Source organism: Moschus berezovskii, chromosome 21 (genome assembly GCF_049115385.1).
Source record: "Moschus berezovskii isolate FMDL1 chromosome 21, NW_MosBer_1.0, whole genome shotgun sequence".
Classification (NCBI taxonomy): Eukaryota; Metazoa; Chordata; class Mammalia; order Artiodactyla; family Moschidae; genus Moschus; species Moschus berezovskii.
Window position 1 is genome coordinate 37,064,100 of NC_142480.1, and position 18,206 is coordinate 37,082,305.

The window sequence follows — 18,206 nt, forward strand, 5'->3', positions numbered from 1 at the left end:
AGACGTGCCTCCTTCTGTCAAATGGCTGCGTGGCTGCGGAGTGTTCCCTAGTATGGATGTGCTGTGTTTTGTTTAAACATTCCCTTACTGATAAACATTTAGGCCATTTCTTTTTTACTCTCACCGGCAATGCTGCTATGAGCATCCTTGAATATTTATATATGAGTGCCTATGCTATCAATTCTGTAGGAGAAGCTCCTAGAAGTGAGATTTCTAGGTTGTAGGGTGTGTGGGTTTAAAATGTTATTCAATCTTCCCAAATTACCCTTCCAAAGGTTGAGCCAAATCCTCCTCCCTTTGCTGGTCCATGAGTGCTCATTTCTCCACATCCTTGCCAGCACTGGTTGTTATCAATCATTTAAATTTTTCCCAGTCTGATGGGCAAAAAAATGATATCATGTCGTTTTCATTTGCATTTCCCTGATTGCTAGTGAGATAGACCATCTTTTCATATGTTTATTGGCCAATTTTAGTTCTTCCACTGTGGGTTTCTAATTCACTGCCAATTTCTCTCTTCTTTTGTCTTTTTTCTTATTGATTTGTAGGGGCTCTTTGTATATTAGTAGTATTTTCTCCCAGTGCCTTTTAACTTGGTTTATAGTGTGTTTGCTGTACAGATGTTTTTACATGTTTATGTAGTTGGATTTATCAAATTTTTCACTTTATGGCTTCTGGATTTAATGTCTGGCATAGAAGGCTTCCCCCACTGCATAAGATTTCATTTCAAATAAGAATTTTATTGCTGAGAAGTCTTTGCAAAGCCCTGGTTTATAGGCTCCTCCTGGCATCTTCAGCTCTGGCTCTGGGGGAGGGAGGGATGGCCCCTTCTGCCCATGCATTTCATCTCTCTGTCTCCCCTCTGTCCTCTGGCACTGAGATCACAGTTGCTCTTTCTTTAGGCCTCCATTTCCTTGTGTATCTGCCCCCACCCCATTTCTGTGTCTCTACTGTTTTCCCATCTCCAGCTGGTTCCCCACTGAGCAGAGGGAATTGGGATGTGAGATGGCACTGGGGCAGCCCTTAGTGGGTTGGGACAGGATGGTGGCTGTTGAGGAACATGCCCCTCTCATCCTCTACCTACCAGCCCAGCCCTGTGTCACATGGGCTGGTAAGACAACCCCTGGTCCATTTCTCTCTCTTCCTGTTGGGAGGCTGAGGGCAGGCTCTGAGTTAAACCCCATCCCTCCTCCACCAGGAGGCCTTCCCAGATGTCTCTTCCTTCCTCCCCTTCCACAGCCCTGGACCTGGCCCCTCCCTCCTCACTGTCCTCTGTCTTGCCATGTCCTGCCTCATCAGCACTGAGCGACCTGGGGTCCACCTGGCCACCTCTTAGGATCTCGGTTTCCCCCTGTTTGGAACTGGTCGTGGGAGTGTGTATGAGCTGCTGGGAGGCGTGGCCCATGAGGGATACAGCAGAGTTGGTGGGTCTTTCCAGCTGAGTTCTGGAAGGTGTCCCCTCTTGGCCTCTCAGTACTACCCCCTCCAAGAACCCTGCTGCAGTAGAGAATCTGCGTGCGCTGACTGAGATGGGGACTTGAAATCTGCGAGTGTGATGGCTGGTGTCTTGGGCTCACTTGTTCTCTGCTCCACCCAGGCCCATTGTTATGCCCAGCTCATGCAAGGCACCCAGGAAAGCAAGAATGAACAAGGAAAGAGTGAACAGTGCAAGAGGAGGCTGAGCCTGGGGGAGGAGGAGGGCAGTCAGGGCACCAGCTTTCTTTGCACTCCTTCTGTGTAATAACGTGCTTTTCTCATGGTTGCTCATTTCTGGGGATTGGATGTGCTGATGGGGAACACCCCCATGACCTCCTGGAGGTGAGGGCCCCAGGTGGGCTCACTGCTGTCGCACACTGGAGGCCTCTGTGCGGGAGCTGTAGGGGGCCTTGCACTGAGAGAGCCGCTGGGAGACAGGCTGGGGACAGCCGGAGGTCTCTTTGGTGCATGGCTTGGAACACATAACTCAAATCCCCACGATAACCTCCCCTGGGCTCCTGCAGTCCCTTGAACCTCTGTCCCACCCCCCTCCCTCTGACCATGATGGCCTGTTTCCTCTCTGAGCTTCTGGCAGGCGGGGGCAGTATCCTTTACATCTCTCTATCCCAGTCCCCAAGCACAGAGTGACTGCTCAGCAAAAATAGAATGAAAGAATGAGAGAAAACCCAGGGATATGGGGTAGAGGGTTTAGGTCTGGGGAAGAGGAGACCTGAGTTCTGGGCCTAACTTTTTGGCTGACTTGCTGGGTTGACCCTGACCTTCACTGGGCCTCAGTCTCCCCATCTGTACAATGGGTGTGGGGCTTTCAAACTCTGTGATTCTGTGACTGGGTTGACCAGTACAGCCACATGTCTCTGTCTCTCTCTTACACACACACACACACGCATATACACACACCGGTATCATTCTCTTTGATCACAGTGTTTGCTGAGCACGTATTGGGTCTAGTCCCCCACAGTACTGAAGCTACTTTGGCAGCATCCCGAAGTAGCTGTTTCCATGAAACTCTCAGGTTCCTCAGGGCATGCGTTAGTTTTGTTGGACACACAGGCATCTGGTTTCCAGGGCTCCCTGGGCTCCACTGAAGGGCCAAGGAGCCAGGAGGGCAGGTCAGAAGCACCACCCCCCACCCCCTGCCATGGTCCCCATCACCTCCTGTGGCTCTGAGGCCTGCAGCTGGGGTCTCATGTTCTTTCTAGGACTTGGCACACAGGCAGCCGCCCACTCCCCACCCCCCCCCACCCCACCGCCGCCCCCCATGTCCAGCAGAGCTTCTGGCTCCCACTGCATCTCCTCCCCTGCCCCAAATCATTGTCACACTCTGCCTGTGGTCCCATTTCCATAGCAACTCCTTGTGATGCCACCGAGGAGAGTGGGAGCTTCTGGAAGGTTTGGGGAGAAGGGAGCGGGAGGCCCATTCATTATCGTGGAACGTGGCAGCTGGGTGCTCGGAGCTGAGCTGTGGGCATGGTTTGCCCTGCCAGCTCAGGTGGAGCTGGGCTCAGGGCTGCCAGCCAGGTGGTCTGGAGGCCTGCCCAGGATGGGGCTGCCCAGGCTGGCCTGGGCCTTGCTGACTTGTGCCAATCTACTGGGAGCCAGCTTGGGCAGCCACTCAGGGTACCCCTGCCTGGATAGGCCTGGCCTGGAGGACCCAGGCCTGAGGAATGGCCTAGACTCTGGCCACCCCTCTGACCCGGGCTAGCATCACTGTGTCTGTTCCCGTCCTCCAGGGTCAGCAGCCACTGGGAGGCACCTTTGGGATCTGCTGGCAGCAGGGAGTGTAATCTGGGGCTGGTGAACTGTGGAGCTAGGCAGGCCCTCTCTTACTGGGTTCACACTGCTGTGGTTCTGTTGTCAGGATGGGAAAGCCCAGGTGGACCCTGGAACCTGCTCAGTGCCCATTTCCCTGCCTCCTTCTTGGAGGAGAAGTTTGCAACCCATGCAACAAGACTTGCCTCTAGAGGGTTCCTCCGTATTCACCTACCATGTAGCTAGGAATTCCACTTTTGCATCTTAGACTTGATGGAATGTTGACTTTGGAAGGGACTCAGAGGCCTTTGCCATCTTCTGCTCATGTTATGATAAGCACCTCCGAGTTGCACTCATCCATGCTTCCATCATCCTGTCTGGAAGGCCTTGTGAGTCCCCCTGGGGGTCCAGGCCTGTGTTGTACGGTGCCATATGGGGAGTTAAGAGGAAAAGGGGAGGTTGGCCTGGCTCGTCAGAGAAGAAGGGAACTGCTAACCCTCATGAGGGCTGCTGGCAGCCAGGCCCTGTGAGGTGCTGACTGTCTGCGTTTCCCTTTCACCATTGCAGGTACAGCCACCTCCGGGTGCCACCTGCACTTGCATTCTCTTAATCCTTGTCTTTGTGTTGACCCACATTTGAAGGTGGATTACCCAATGCTCCCCACGCCACACATCCGTAAAATCACAGCTGTGATGTGCTTGTCATTGGAAAAATAAACACCTATGAAAATAAAATCGTTTGCATGCCACTTAGAATCCCCTTATGCACCCCTGTGGCATGTGTCCCACACTTTGAGAAACACTGATTGGATTGGAACCTCTTGGCAGTAGCTCAGAAAGGGACTCGGGTCTTTTTCTTAGAGGATGAGATGGTTAGAGAGCATCACCGATTCAATGGACAAGAACTCGGGCAAACTCCGGGAGATAGTGAGGGACAGGGAGGCCTGGCGTGCTGCAGTTCATGGGGTCACAGAGTCGGATATGTCTTAGCAACTGAACAACACCTGCGAGGTTGAGGAAACTGAGGCTGGGAGAGGGAGCTGGACCCATGGCCACGCAGGCAGAGACTGAGAGAGCTGGGAGCTGACCTTTCTCCTCGGACTTGCAGCCCCAGGCCTGTGTCTTCGGGCCTCGCCAAGAGGATAGGACTGCCTAGTGTCGACCCCACTCATGGAGGGAGGGGGGACTGGGACCCGAGCTGCCCTGGGAGGATGTTTGGTGAAGGAGTAAACCAGGAGAGGCAGGGGAAGGGAAGGAAGGGAGGGAGAGGGCATCCTTGGGAACCAGGAAGTCGGGGCTCAGGCACCCCTGGGGCTCTGCAGCACCCGCTCTCAGGGATCGACCTGGGCCTGCCTCCTGGAGCCAGGCTGGGAAGGAAGGCAGTCTCTGCTATCGGCTGGGCACCTACATGGCCCAGCTCCTGCATCTCTTGTCTCCTTTTATCTTCCCAGCAGCCCTCGCGGGAGAGACGGTATCCCTGTTTTATGGATGAGAGAAGTGAGGCTCAGAGACTTGACTTTCCCCAGGTCACAGAGCCGGTGGGTGGGGGAGGCATATCCAGACACCCGCCTCTCTGCCTGCTGCCAGGAACCCCACCACTCGCAGAGCCCCACTGCCAGAGCTGGTGGTCTGTGAGGATATGTGAGTGTCGGTGAGGGAGAGGGCGTGTGGGTGTAAGTGCCGGTGATATGTAAGTGTGTCGGAGACCAAGTGCAGTGTGGACGGGTGAAAGCATGTGTGTGTGTGTAAGTGCCGGTGATATGTAAGTGTGTCGGAGACCAAGTGCAGTGTGGACGGGTGAAAGCATGTGTGTGTGTGTAAGTGCCGGTGATATGTAAGTGTGTCGGAGACCAAGTGCAGTGTGGACGGGTGAAAGCATGTGTGTGTGTATAAGCGCAAGTGTGTGTGTATAAGTGCCGGTGATATGTAAGTGTGTCGGAGACCAAGTGCAGTGTGGACGGGTGAAAGCATGTGTGTGTGTAAGTGCCGGTGATATGTAAGTGTGTCGGAGACCAAGTGCAGTGTGGACGGGTGAAAGCATGTGTGTGTGTATAAGCGCAAGTGTGCGAATCACTGAGAACACACGCGAGTGTGTACGTGAGTGTGTCAACAAGAGGGAGAGTCTGTGTGTGGGATGTGTGAGTGTTAGTTGCCTGGTCTAGTGGGATCAGACCCTCTGTGTGCGTGGCCCCCCCACTGCCCCCAAGAACCATCCCGTGCTGCCCGGCTCTGACTGATGGTTTGACCTTTTCTCCCACAGCCTCCTGCGCTCGCAGGCCCTGAGGCCCCAGTGCCCACAGGCAAAGAGAGAGATCGCCAGTCCCCCTCCCAGCTGCACTCCCTACAAGCCTGCCTGACCTGAGGTAAGAGGCTGCTCTGGGCCGCTGGGAGGTGTGGGCGGGATGGATGTGGTGTCCCCGAGGGAGAGGCTGTGGGGAGGCCATCGCGGGGGGTTCCCATCTCCCACCTCGGCCTGAACTCAAGCCCAGGAGGGTTGCTGTGGCCATGGGCGTCCAGCTAGTCCGGGCTGTGGCAGGGCACCGGCAGCCAGCTCAGAAGCCTGGGGCATTCCTCTGAGCGACACGGTTTCCTGGACGTGCCGGCTATTGGGTTCCCGTGTGGTGTGGGAGGTCTCTCGTGGTGAGCTGAAGGGCTCTGTCCTTGGTCCTGTCACATTGTTGACCAAACGTGTGCATGACTCCAGGTCAGGCGGGAATGGGAACGTGTGGACTGAGACAGTCAGGGTCCAGGGAACTGTCAGGAGGCTGGCACTGGCTCCGACATGGGGAATTTCACGGGACTCCGAGCCAGAGTAAACGTGTGAGTCCTGACACCTTCAAGGCAGGAGGAGGCTCAGCCCCAGGTGTGTGCGTGTGACAGGCACTGGCAGCCAGGTGACCTTGGCTGTCTGTGCGAGCAGAGCAGATGGCCTCTTGGACTCTATCATGAGGAGTAGGACACCCAGAACGTGGGAGGTGACAGGCCCCCCCACTCTGGTCCCGTATGAGGGAATGTGGAGAAGCCTCAGCAAGTCCCGAAGAAGGGGTTGATGGGGAGGGGGAGGACCTGGGTGTTACCCCACTAGACTTGCCTGTGACCTTGAACAAGTGACTTCCACTCTTTTTCTGGGCTAATGCTTTTTCTTGACAGGCCTCCGTGACCCGTGAGAAGGTCTGCTAAACAGAAGGCGCGCTGGGGGAGGGCTGGGGGCAGCAGGCTGGGCTGGAACGTTAACCCAGTTTTTCAGAGGAAGAAGACCTAGCGGCCCCTTCTCCTGAAGGATTGGGTGACAGTTGTGATGTGGCTAAGGCTCAGCCGATGCTGTTCTCCCCTTCAGGAAGCTGCAGGTTTTGGCAGGGAGCAGACAGCAGGATCTCCTTCCCAGGTCCTCCTCGTTTTGGAGTCCAGTTACCTCCATCAAGATATTCCTGCTAATCAGTCAGCCCTGGGTGGAATGAGCAGCTAATTAGCCCTCCAGTTTAACCTGTAATTGCTGCTGGGAGATGGGGAGAGAGCAGGTGGTCAGGATTCTCTGCAAGGCAGCCCGTGGTGATGGGAGGGCTGGGGGCAGGGGTGGCAGGGAGGCGGTGGCTGGGCCCTACCCCTACCCTCGTGGTGGGGGGAGCACCGCAGCCCCCTCCACCACCCCCCACTGCCCCCCCAACTGCTCAGGCAACAGCATGAGCACCGGAAGCTCAGTGGGCAGGGAGTCGGGGAACTAATGCAGAGTGGAGGCCACCTTCTTGGCTGGGGGGCTGGAGGGGCCTGGAGGAGGGGTGCCCGAGCTGAGCCTTGAAGGCTGTAGGATTCATTTAAAATATTCTATTTTCCTGATAAATAAAGAAGCCTGCATGTTCTCCATAGAAAATGTGAGCACTTGGGTGTTTTGCCCGTCAGTCTTTTACAAAATATATATTTATATCATAATTGGGATCAAACTGTACTTACTGTTTTCTAACCTGCCTTCTGCACTTAATACTATGCCAAGATCATTTTCCCACCATTAAATACTGTTCTGGAATGTGATTTTTAATGGCAGCGTAATGTTCCAGCCCGTGTGTGCCATTGCATGTTTAACCAATTCTCTGTGGTAGGGTTTGATTGTTTTCCTTGGTGTGTCATCATAAATAATGCTGTGTGAACAAGATGTGGAGCTGTGATGGGTGGAAAAGGTCTGGGGGAGGAGGGAGGGCCCAGGCTAAGCAGAGGTATAGAGGCAGAGACTTTGGAGTATTTGTGGAATGAGGTGCCCAGGAGGGGTGGGGGCAGGCTAGTCACCAGAAGCCTTTGAGGCCTGCTGAGGAGTTGAGACTTGACTCAGCCAAGCCCTGGAGGGAGTCCAGGTCTTTCTTTGCTGTCTCTGCCTCCTCCCCACTGTTCCTCCAGTGCTCCTGTGGTCTGAGGGGAGGGAGCGGGTTGATGGGGTAGGGGAAGGGCAGGTGAAGCTGGTGGTCCCAGATGCCATAGCCCTTGACTTCTCGCTTCCTGGTGGGGTCGATGGCATTTAAATCAAGCCTCTCTCTCTGTGGCCAGCCCTGCCCAGAGAGGGGCACACCCACCACCTTTGGACACTTACTGACTCCTGAATCAGTGCTACTGGTCACACAGGCCTCCCTTCTGCCCCTACCTAAGTGGAGAGTGGGAGGTGACCCATGACCTTGGAGAGCTGGGGAAGGAGGCTGGGGGTAGGTATCTCTTCCAGAAAGCTTTCCTGACCTCTGAGCCCATCTGGTAGCCCCTCTTAGTCTGCCCCTCCCTGTGCACGTGTGTTCACCCCAGCAATGCTCACATGCTGGGCGGATGACCCATGGGTGTGGCTCCTGGGATAATCTTTGCTTGCAGCTCCCAGGCTCCTCTCTAGTTCCTGCGCACGGGCATAGCCGAAGGGCGGATTCTTAACCACTCCTTTCATTCATTTTCATCGTTCACATTGCAGACATTTCCTAAGTGCGGCTGTTTGGTAGGGTCTGTGTTGTCCCCGGGGACCCAGAGATAAGCTGCATGGCCCTGATCCTCAAGGAATGCACAGGCCATGGAGGGGGGCTGGCAGGTGAAGGTGGCTCTTTGGATTATGCCCACTCTGGGGTCAGATTGCTTGGAATCCATTCCCAGTTCTGCCTCTCACTAATGTTGTAAATTCAGGCCATTTACTTACGCTGTCCAGGCCTCAGCCTCTTCCTCAGTAAACAGGAAATGTAACAGCATTGACTTTGTGTGGATTAAGTTGGTTCGTGCACGTAAGGGCTTAGAGCAACGTCTGGCACATAGTAAATGCTCAGTTAAGTGTAGTTGTCCGCTTTAGGACAGTGTGACCGAGGACAGAAGAGAGGGTGGTGGGGAGATGTGCATCAGGAGTCAGGCTCTGGGAAGCCATAGACATGGTCGACCCCTGTCTGGGTGCCCTGTCATCCCTTGAACCCCTCGGCCATCTGCCACCCTTTGTGTGGGTGGTGAGGGGGGCATGGAGCAGACACGCCTGAAGGGAAAGGTGCGAGGCCTTCACATAGCCCTTCATACTTCTTAGGTGGGGTCTGTGGTGTCTGTGCAAATTGGCAGGGCCAGCTGCCTCTTCTGCCTCTGCCGCCTTGGATGCTGGCACTGTTGGGGATGGGGTGCCCCGGGCTGTTTGGCTTTGTCTGTCTTTGTTTCTAGTCCATAGTTTTCATAGGTTTCGGGGGAGAGGAGGTGGTGGGGAAGCAAAATTAAAATTCTTCTTTGAGAAGTTAACAACTTCCCAATTAAAGGATTCTTATTTGTGAGATGCCTCAGAGGCCTTTTCAATCAAGAGGCTCTTCTGAATAATAAAAGTGCTTGAGCTGGGCTTGGAGAGAGATGGAATGGAGCCTGAGCTGCAGACAAGAGAGTGGGGGACACTGAAGATGGGTGCCCACAGCCTTGAGAATGATGGTTGTGTGTGATGCGGTGGGCTGTACCTCCTTTCTGCTCAGCAGTGGGAGGGGTTAGCATGGGGAGGGCAAAGAGCAGGGAACTGTCTTTACTTCCACGCCTTTAGCCTTTTAGCCTCTCTGGCTCTAGCCTGAACCCCACACCCTGGTGCCTTCCACAGGAACCCTCTGTCATCGTCTCTCAGGCCAGGATGGAACTGGGAGGAAGCTGGGATGTGGTGATGACAGTTTGTAACTGTGAACATGACCTGAGCTTGTGCTCAGGAGCAGACTGTCTGCATAGGGGGCAGTACCTCTTGCCTTCTGAGACCCTAGGCTCCCTGGTGACATGCTGGGTGTGATTTTGTAGCTGTTGGGTGGGCGTGTCCACCTGCCTTCCAGACTGGTCCCTGGACTCAGTGCTACCCAGCCGATTTCCTGGGAGACCGGGTCTGTCCTGCTTGGAGCTGAGGGTCTGCTGGGTGGCCCAGGAGAGCTGCCTCCTTGGATCCTGCCGGGATAAGCCAACCTAGCCTCCCTGAGTATCTGGCATGTGGAAGCCTCTATTCCCTGAGCCCCACTTACAGATGAGGGAGTAGTGAAGTGACCCCTAGATGCAGAGAGGGGTTTTTGCTAAAAGAGTCTTCTCTTCCCACAGTCCCCAGGGCTCTGCAGGTGACTGAGCTAAGATGAACTGGAGGAGACACGGAGCAAGCCTCTCCCCTCAGTGGGCAGTCCAGGCCTTTACTCCAGGCCCCGCAGGGTCTGCCTCCGGGAGTTGTCAAGGCCATTCGAGGAGACCCTTCCACGGCGGGCCCGCAGTCCAGGCAGTGAGGAGGGTGGTGGGAGGGTTTCCAGCCTGCACCTGCTTTCCTACCCTCCCCCAACATGTCCTACTTTCCGGGAGCCGTCGCGGCGAGGCTGTCTGTGTCAACACCTGGAACCGTGAAAGCCAGGCCCCTCCAGAGGGCCAGACTACTGTGCGGGTGCTCCCCGGAGTGCCGGGTTTCAGCTGATAATTGGGAGCAGGTGATGCGCAGGCTGGGGACAGGGAGGGTCATCCCACAGCCTGGGGAGGGAGGGCACCAGGGTGGGCAGGCTCGTTGACAGACCCTGTCACAGGAGTCGTGATCAGGCCCTCTGACCAGGTTGGGAACTGACTTTGGATTCGAGCTCCAGTGCTGCGGCTGTGTGTGTGGCCTTGAGAAGTGACCCCGTCTCTTGGGGCTATCTGTGCCTAATCGTAACTGTGTCTCCCGGTGGCACAGGTACCAGGGTCACACGAGGTAGCGTGTGTAGACTGCAGGGCTGGTGGGTTATGTCAGTGGAATGTGCATTTGTGGATTGTGTCATTTTTTTTTTTTTTTGGCTGAGCTATGCAGCTTGTGGGATCTTATTTCCATGATCAGGCAGAAACTGAACCCCAAGTGAAAGCACAGCATCCTAACCACTGGACTGCCAGGGAATTCCCTGGACTGTGTCTTAACAGCACCATTTGGTGGGGCTGTTTCACATCCCAGCCCTGATGCTTGGGTAAGTGCTTCACTTCTCTTAACCTCAGTTTCTCCATCAGCACAATGGGCATAATGTTGGCTCTTCACAGAGGTATCTACTTCATCAGTGGGAGACTTCTATCCCCTTCTCTCTGAATCATTTAATGATCCTATCCTTCCTGAATACCCAGTGGTACTGGGCTTGGTGGCCCCAAAATGAGTAGGTGACATGGTTCCTGCTTTTGGGTAGCAACGTGAAGTTATTGGGACTGAGGAGAAGTGCTGGGAGTCTGAGAAAGGAAAGGAGATAAGGGTTGGAGAAGTCAGGGAGGGCTTCCTGGAAGAGGCTGGACCTTAGTGTTAAGGAGGATTTGGGGAAGGAGGTGGGGCAAGGAGGAGTGTAGAGAGGGCATGGCTGGTTGGGAATAGTGTGAGCAAAAGCCAGGAAGGGGGTGGTAATGGGGTCGGGGTTGGGAACGTGGGGAGTTGCACTCAGAGCCCAGAGAAGCCCCAGCCCTCAACTCCTGGTGGCGGTGGGGGACTGGCAAGTGGGAGTAGGACAGTTGTCTCCTGATTTGGGGTAGGGGGACAGCAAGCCTGCAGCCTGGAACCCAGCAGAGAGCCTGGTGTGGTGCCTGTGGGTGAGTGGGTCATGGGCTCACTGTGCACAGACAGGACTCCTCAGACCTCTGGTGGGAAGCACGCAGCCTTGTGCGAGGCCTGGGAGGAGGCTGGTGGCAGCTGCCCAGACTGGCCAGGCCTGCGGAGAGGCTCTGGCTGGAGGTGGTGTCACCCTGAGGGCAGCCTGGATTAGGGAACCAGGGGGTCTGACTTCTTGAGGGCTGAGAGACTGAAAGCCTGAGAGTGGAAGGGATCTGTGGTGGGCCGGGAAGGTCAGGATAGTCACTTTTTTCAGTTTGGCCTCACCATGCTGCATGTGTGATCTTAGTTTGCCAACCAGAGATTGAACCTGCGCTTCTTGTGTTGAAAGCTTGGAGTCTTAACTACTGGACCGCCAGGAAGGTCCAACCAGGAGAGTCACTCTTATCGAGTACCCACTATGTGCCAGGCCCTCAGTTAGACCCACTCTGAACTTGGGCTTGCACAGCAGCCTAGGGTGGCACTGAGCTCATCCTAGTCAGAGAGGATAATGACTCACCTGTCCCAGGTTATTTAAGATCTGAACTCCCAACTTTTAGCCTTTTATGTGACCCCACTACCCCCCAGGACTGTGGGATTTAAAGGTGAGCATCTCCCAGACTTTCCTGAGTGTGCTCAGTAGAGGGTCACTGAAATATGCAGTCCTCCTCGACTTTGCCTCTCTTGGGGAGGCTCAGAGAGGTCAAGGGTGTGTCTCAATGCCACACAGCACTGAGGCCTGCAGTCCCTGGCTCCCTAGAGAGGAGGTGCTGTGTTCTCCTCCTCTAGAGGGTCTGTTGGCCCCTGCTGGGCCCTTTCAGGTTGGAGGTCAGAGGTAATCTTTCCAGCCACAAGCTGCCTCATATGTCTTCACCACTGAAGGAGGCTTTAAAATCTCAACCCCAAATTAAAACCTATGAGTGCTTCAAAACAATGAAAAATTTCCCTGATAAAAGAAGAGGCACACTCAGGCATGTCCTCAATGAATGGAGTGACTTCTGGGATTAATCCAGGATGTATGGGAGGGCACCCAGCTAGGGAAAAGCGTGCGATGGAAATTGTAACAAATTGTTTGCTGGCGAGAGGAATAATTCTTAATGTGTGCGAGGCGCCAGCCGAAGGCACCTTGGCTCTGGCTGCCATGTCCCTCACTTGCTGGACCTACGCAGGATCTCAGCAGAGCGGCCTTACCTCTAGGTCTCTAGACCTTCACTGATGACCTTCCAACCCCAGGAGCCAGTCTGAGTGGGAGTGGGTGCTCCCTGAATCTGTCCTTAGATACCTTACCCCAGGGCCTTCGGAGTCCTGCTGCTTCCCCCTGCTCTGTGCCCTTGGCTGGGGTGCGCGCGTGTTTGTGTGTGTGTGTATGTGTGTTGGGGGGTGAACAAGGGTGTGCTTGCTGAGTGGTATTCCTCCTCCCCTGCTGTGAGGGCCACCTCCTCTTCTCAGACTTCCTGAGTCTCAAACCTGCCCGTTCCTCCACCTTAGACTACCCTGGGGAGTCTCTGCATAGACTTGCTCTTAGGCTGCCTCAGTTTATCTGTCTGGGGCTTGGGCCACTGCCTCTTCTCCAGCTCCCTAGCCTCAGGCATAGTGGGAGTGAAGAAGGAATTCATAGGGCCTGGACTCCATCATGCTGATCATGCTCGGCCACCTTTCCAATGGACTCTGAACTCTGTGTTTAGTGCCTATGAAAATGACAACAGAAGGATAAGACCCCCTCCAGACAGGGGAACCTTGAAGATTGTATCTAGGTTACTCATTGCCTAAGAGAAAACATACACTAATCACCCCTTCCTCCAGACAGGCCATAAATTTTTCTATATCTATTGGAGTGTAACCTTGGGTTTACTGATTACTGGCTGTTTAACTGTTTGAGCACATGAGCACATAGCACGTGAATGATGGGGTTACTGGGGTTGCATTTTCCTTGGTTTATGTAAGTCTCAAGGAATTTGGGGTGGTGGGTTCAGACATGTACACATGGGGTATAAAAGATTTTCACAAATGTTAGTCGGGGCCCTTGGCTTAGAGGAGACTCTGCCTTGGGCCCGCTGGTGTAATAAATTGCACTCCACTATCTGTATTGTCCTTCTGAGTGAGTTTGTGTCCCGGAACACATGGCTACAACAAGAGGGGAAGTGGGAGCTAGTTGTTCTCCTTGGCCAGTGCTCCCCGCCTCCTAAAGTATCTCTGTGCTAAACCTGCAGGAACCGAGTTTGGGGGGGCGCCTAAGTCACTTCACCTGGGGAACAAGGGAACATGACCACTGACGCACAGATGGCAGACAGGCCTCCTGTGTGCCAGTGCCCACTCCCAGCCCGGGGCTGACCAGCACATGGGCACAAGCTTGGATTCTGAGTCACACAAGTCTGCATTTAGTCCTAGCTTCCTACTTTCCAGTGTGGGACCCAGACAACTCCCACAACCTTTCCTGTTTCCTCACTTACAAGAGATGGGGTCTTTATATCATCTTCATCATCTCATATTTTTGAAAACAAAATCTTATTCACCCACAGAACAGTCCTGGGAGATGGGTCCTGTTATTATCCCCATTATGCAGATGAGAAAACTGAGGCTCAGAGAGGTCAAGTGAGATGCACAGAGTGGCAGTGCCAGGACTCAAGCCTTAGTCTCAGATCTGTAACTGTGTTATGGAATTGTTTAGAGAAAAGGCCCTAGATCATAGGTGCCGCTCCACACGTGTCATCCCCTCCTGTTCCCTTTTCGTAGTAGAAGAGGTGCTGAGACCCTTTAGGGCCTGGGGCAGATGACACTGGGATCAGGGAGCCCTGGCCCGCTTCTCACTAACCACTCTGGCTTAGAGCTTACCTGTTCTTCATTCACTCATTTATCCATTCATTCATGTGTTTATAAAATACCTCCTAAGTGCTGGGTGTTATTTCTAGGTTCTGCAGATGGAGGGAAGTGACACATACTCCACCTGCCCTCAGGTAGTTTCCATTCTTGTGGGAGTGGCAGTGAGCCAAACCTCAAATCACTTGTTAGGCAGAGGGAATCCGCTCTCTTTTTTTAAAATAAATGTTACGTATTTATGTGCTGGCTGTGCTGGGTCTTCGTTGCTGTGCACAGGCTTTCTCTCGTTGCAGAGAGCGAGGGCTACTCTCCTTTGCAGCGCACGGCCTTCTTATTGCAGTGGTTTCGCTTGTTGCAGAGCATGGGCTCTAGGGTGTTTGCCCTGCGGCATGTGGAATCGTCCGGGACCAGGGATCAAACCTGTGTCCTCTGCATGGGCAGGTGGATTCTTAACCACTGGACCACCAGCGAAGTCCCAAACCTCAAATCATTTGAATAGCGCCAGACTGTGATGAAATTGGGAGGGAAGTAAACAGGGCCATGAACAGGGAGTGGCTGGGGTGGGCTGAGTGACTTTGGAGAGGAAGGGATCCAGGCAGGACTTTCTGAAGAGGTGATCTCCAGTCTGAGAAGAAACGGCATTCTAGGGTGGCTGAACGACTAGACCAAGGCCTGGAGACGGGAAGGAGCTGGATGTGTTTGAAGACCGGGAGGAAGATAGCACGCTGGTGGATGGGGAAGGATGGAGCGGGGAGGCCCCAGCAGAGGCGAGTTTTATTCAGAGAACTGTGGGGAGTGGGGGGTGGGGGAAGCTCTGAGAGCACTAAAGCAGGAGAATGACAGGATCTGATTTGTGCTTTTCAGATTCGTTCTGGCCCCCATGGGGAGAGAATGGATTAGAGCCAGTGGCAGGGAAAGCAGGGAGCCTGGTGGGGAGACTGGTGCTGGATCTAGAGGCAAGCCATGGGGTCACAGCGGGGAGGAGGGTGGCCGCAGGATGGTGAGAAATGGGTGGAGGGGGGAGATGCTGGAGGTGGGCCCTGCGGTGGGAAGACTGCGTCTGGGTTGGGAGAAGTCAGTCTGGCCTGAGTGGCCTTGTTTTCTGAGATGGGATTCTGGGCCAAGCAGAAGTGTGATGGTCCTCATTTGGACTTCCTGGGTGTGAAGTGTCAAGGAGCCATTCTCTGGAGCGTCATTTCCTCGGGCTCTGTTGGGACTTCCTGCATGTCTCTAGATTCGGCACTCTCGAAATGACTTCATGTGTCTTATTACACTTGTTCCAAGGTCAAAGGCTTTGCCCTAATACATTGGATCATCCCATTTGCCAAGTCCATTTTTCAGATGAGGAAACTGAGGGGCTCTTACCTCACCTTGTCTCTGAACTGTGCACTGCCTCCCTCTAGACCCCTGGCATCCACGTTGAGAAGAGGGTGTAAGAATCTCAGTGATACTTCAAAGGAAGGTGGCAGGAAAACTTGGGGAGCTGACGCCTGGGTGTGTGTGTGTGTGTGTGTACATGAGCATGCGTGTGCGTCAGGCCCATTAACAAACAGAGAAATAAATTAACGAGTATTCAACCCACCAAATGTTCCTTCTGTTCTGTATAATAGAGCACGGGAACATAATTTTCCCCTGGAGCAAATTGCTACAGCTGAACCTGCTCCTCGTTTTCCTCCAAAAACTGCTTGAAATTCTGGAACGCGTGTTGATTTCGGGTCCTTTCCCTTTCTGCCTCCTGTCCCCAACCCCCAGCCTGCTTCCTTCCACCTTCCTTGTGCCAGGCCTCAGAGTAACCAGAGTGTCACTGAGCCAAAGTCCCTGCCCTACAGATGAGAGGATCCTGGAGGACAGCAGCTCAGTCAGGGGGTGGGTTGTGTGTGGGGTGGGGGGGCTTTTGGGGTGCTGAACAAAACATCCAGGGCTGGCAGAAGGGACCAGCTCCACATTGAACCCTGCCGCAGGTGGGCTGTGTGACCTTGGGCAAGTCACTGCCCTTTCTGGGCTTCAGTTTCTCCTGGTTATAATGGGGCTGAATGGGCCTGCTATCCCATGGACCGCATCTTGAGGTGTACGGAGTGCTGTGTAAGTGGGAGGCACATCCTTCTGAGGATTCCCTGTGCAGAGAATGGGTAAGTCACTGAGTTGTATCTGACTCTTTGTGACCCTACGGGCTGTAACCCACCAGGCTTCTCTGTCCATGGGATTCTCTGGGTAAGAATGCTGGAGTGGGTTGCCATTCCCTTCTCCAGGGGATCTTCTGGATCCAGGGATCGAACCCATGTCTCCTGTATCTCCTGCATTGGCAGGCAGATTCTTTACCATCTGAGCCACCAGGGAAGCGCGTGCGTGCCCCTCCTTCTTACCCTCTTCAGGCCCTTCTGTGGAGCCTCTGGATTCAGGGACTTTGTCCTGCTTCTGAAATCCTCCAGGGCACTTCTAATTTTCTTAAAGCAAATTAATTTTAATCTACTTTAATTAAACATGTCTTATAAAAATGTATATTCATTTGTAGGCCTTCTCTATATTCATTTGTAGCTCTTCTCTCTCTCTGCATATCCTGTCATTCAGAGCCCAACCCAGGTCTCCACTTGTAGGCAGCCCCCATAAGGGTGGGAGCCTGAGTTGTGGGGAGGTCCTGGCATGTTGACTCCTGGTTGGCCCATACCAGGCTGAGTTACCTTTGACGGGAGCAGAATAGGGATATGGGGATTCGGTGCTTAGGCACCTTAATATTCTGACCTCCTAACCCCATCTCGAGAGGTCTGGTTATACTTTATGGAAGCTGCAAAGTTCCATCAATCCTGCAACTATCTCTGTGCTCCTCGGGAGAGGAATGAAACCCCAAAGAAGCTGCCGAGACTTTGCAGACCTGATGAAGGAGGGCCTTGGCTGGGGTCCACTGTGTGACCCCAGGTCCAGCCAGCCAGGATCTGACTTGTCTTCAAGCCCGAGGATGGCCCCAAGCCTTGTCTCCTCCAGGAAGCTCTCCTTGACTTTGCTGTTTGTCTTCGTCTGCTTGATGGCTCTAACAAAAGACTGGGTGGCTATGATGTAGACTGGGTGGCTTCAGCCACAGAAATGTACTTTCTTTTAGTTCTGAGGCTGAAAGTCTGAGGTCAGGATGCCAGCATGGTCAGGTTCTGGTGAGAGCTCTCTTCCTGGCTTGCAGCGGCTGCCTTCTCACTGTGTACTCACTTGGCAGAGGGAGTGAGGACAGAGCGTGGAGATGGGGAGAGATGGGGAGGGAGGGGTTTCTGGTGTCTCTTCCTTTAAGGTGGTGGTGGTTTAGTCGCTAAGTCGAATCTGACTCTTGCAACCCCATGGACAGAGGAGCCTGGCAGGCTACAGTCCATGGGATTCTCCAGGCATCGGATTAAGGCTTTACTCTATGGCTTTCTCTAACCTTAATTATTTCCTTACTCCGAGTACACTCATGCTGGGGGATAGGGTTTCAACACACGAACTTTGGGGGACACAATTCAGTCTATGACGCCACCCTGCTCTCCTGTTCCCTGGCTGCATTAGCTCTGTACAGTCTAGCATCTGTTGTAAACTGTTGGCTTGAATTTTCCCCAAGGTCTTCCCCCAGCACAGTCCTGGGTATACTGGGGGCCCCAGAATATCACTGTGTCTTGAGCCACTTCCTGCCTGAGGCCACAAGTTGAGGAAATTTCCTACTCCTTCCCCTGGCACCTGGTTGGTGGACCTGCACCCCAACCTCTCCCCACATCTAGGCTGCTTGCCAGTCATCTGCAGCAGGGGAGCCTCCAGACATCCACGCCTGCCATGTCCTTCCCTTCAGTCCCTGCCACTGCTTACAGGGAGAAGTTCAACTCCCTTGCCTTGCTCTCCATGGCTCTTTGAACTGGTCCTTGCTTGACCCCTTAGAAGTATTTCCTGCCTTCTCCCTTGTTCCATCAACAGGTCTTTTGTTCTTTGTTTTTGTTCCTGCTTTCCCTCTTGCCAGGAATAACGCTGTCTCCTCATCTAGCCAATGAACTCCTGGTTAGTCTCTCCTTCTGAACTTCCATGGCGCTCTGTGCTTCCCCGTCACTGTATTGGATACCCTGGATGGTCCTTGTCGAGGGATGTGTCTTGTTCACCACTTGGTTGTGGTACCTCCCCAGTGC

The 18,206-nt window shown here is 53.9% G+C and overlaps 1 protein-coding gene across 2 annotated transcripts in view; it reads left to right on the top strand.

Moving 5' to 3' along the window:
* LINGO1 (leucine rich repeat and Ig domain containing 1) overlaps window positions 1-18,206 on the top strand; it is a 216,223-nt gene that overhangs the window by 20,013 nt on the left and 178,004 nt on the right. For both annotated transcript variants that reach the window (XM_055418100.2, XM_055418103.2), the window contains exon 2: window positions 5,503-5,605. The gene's annotated coding sequence lies outside the window, so the exon portion shown is untranslated. The remainder of the gene's footprint in view (window positions 1-5,502; window positions 5,606-18,206) is intronic.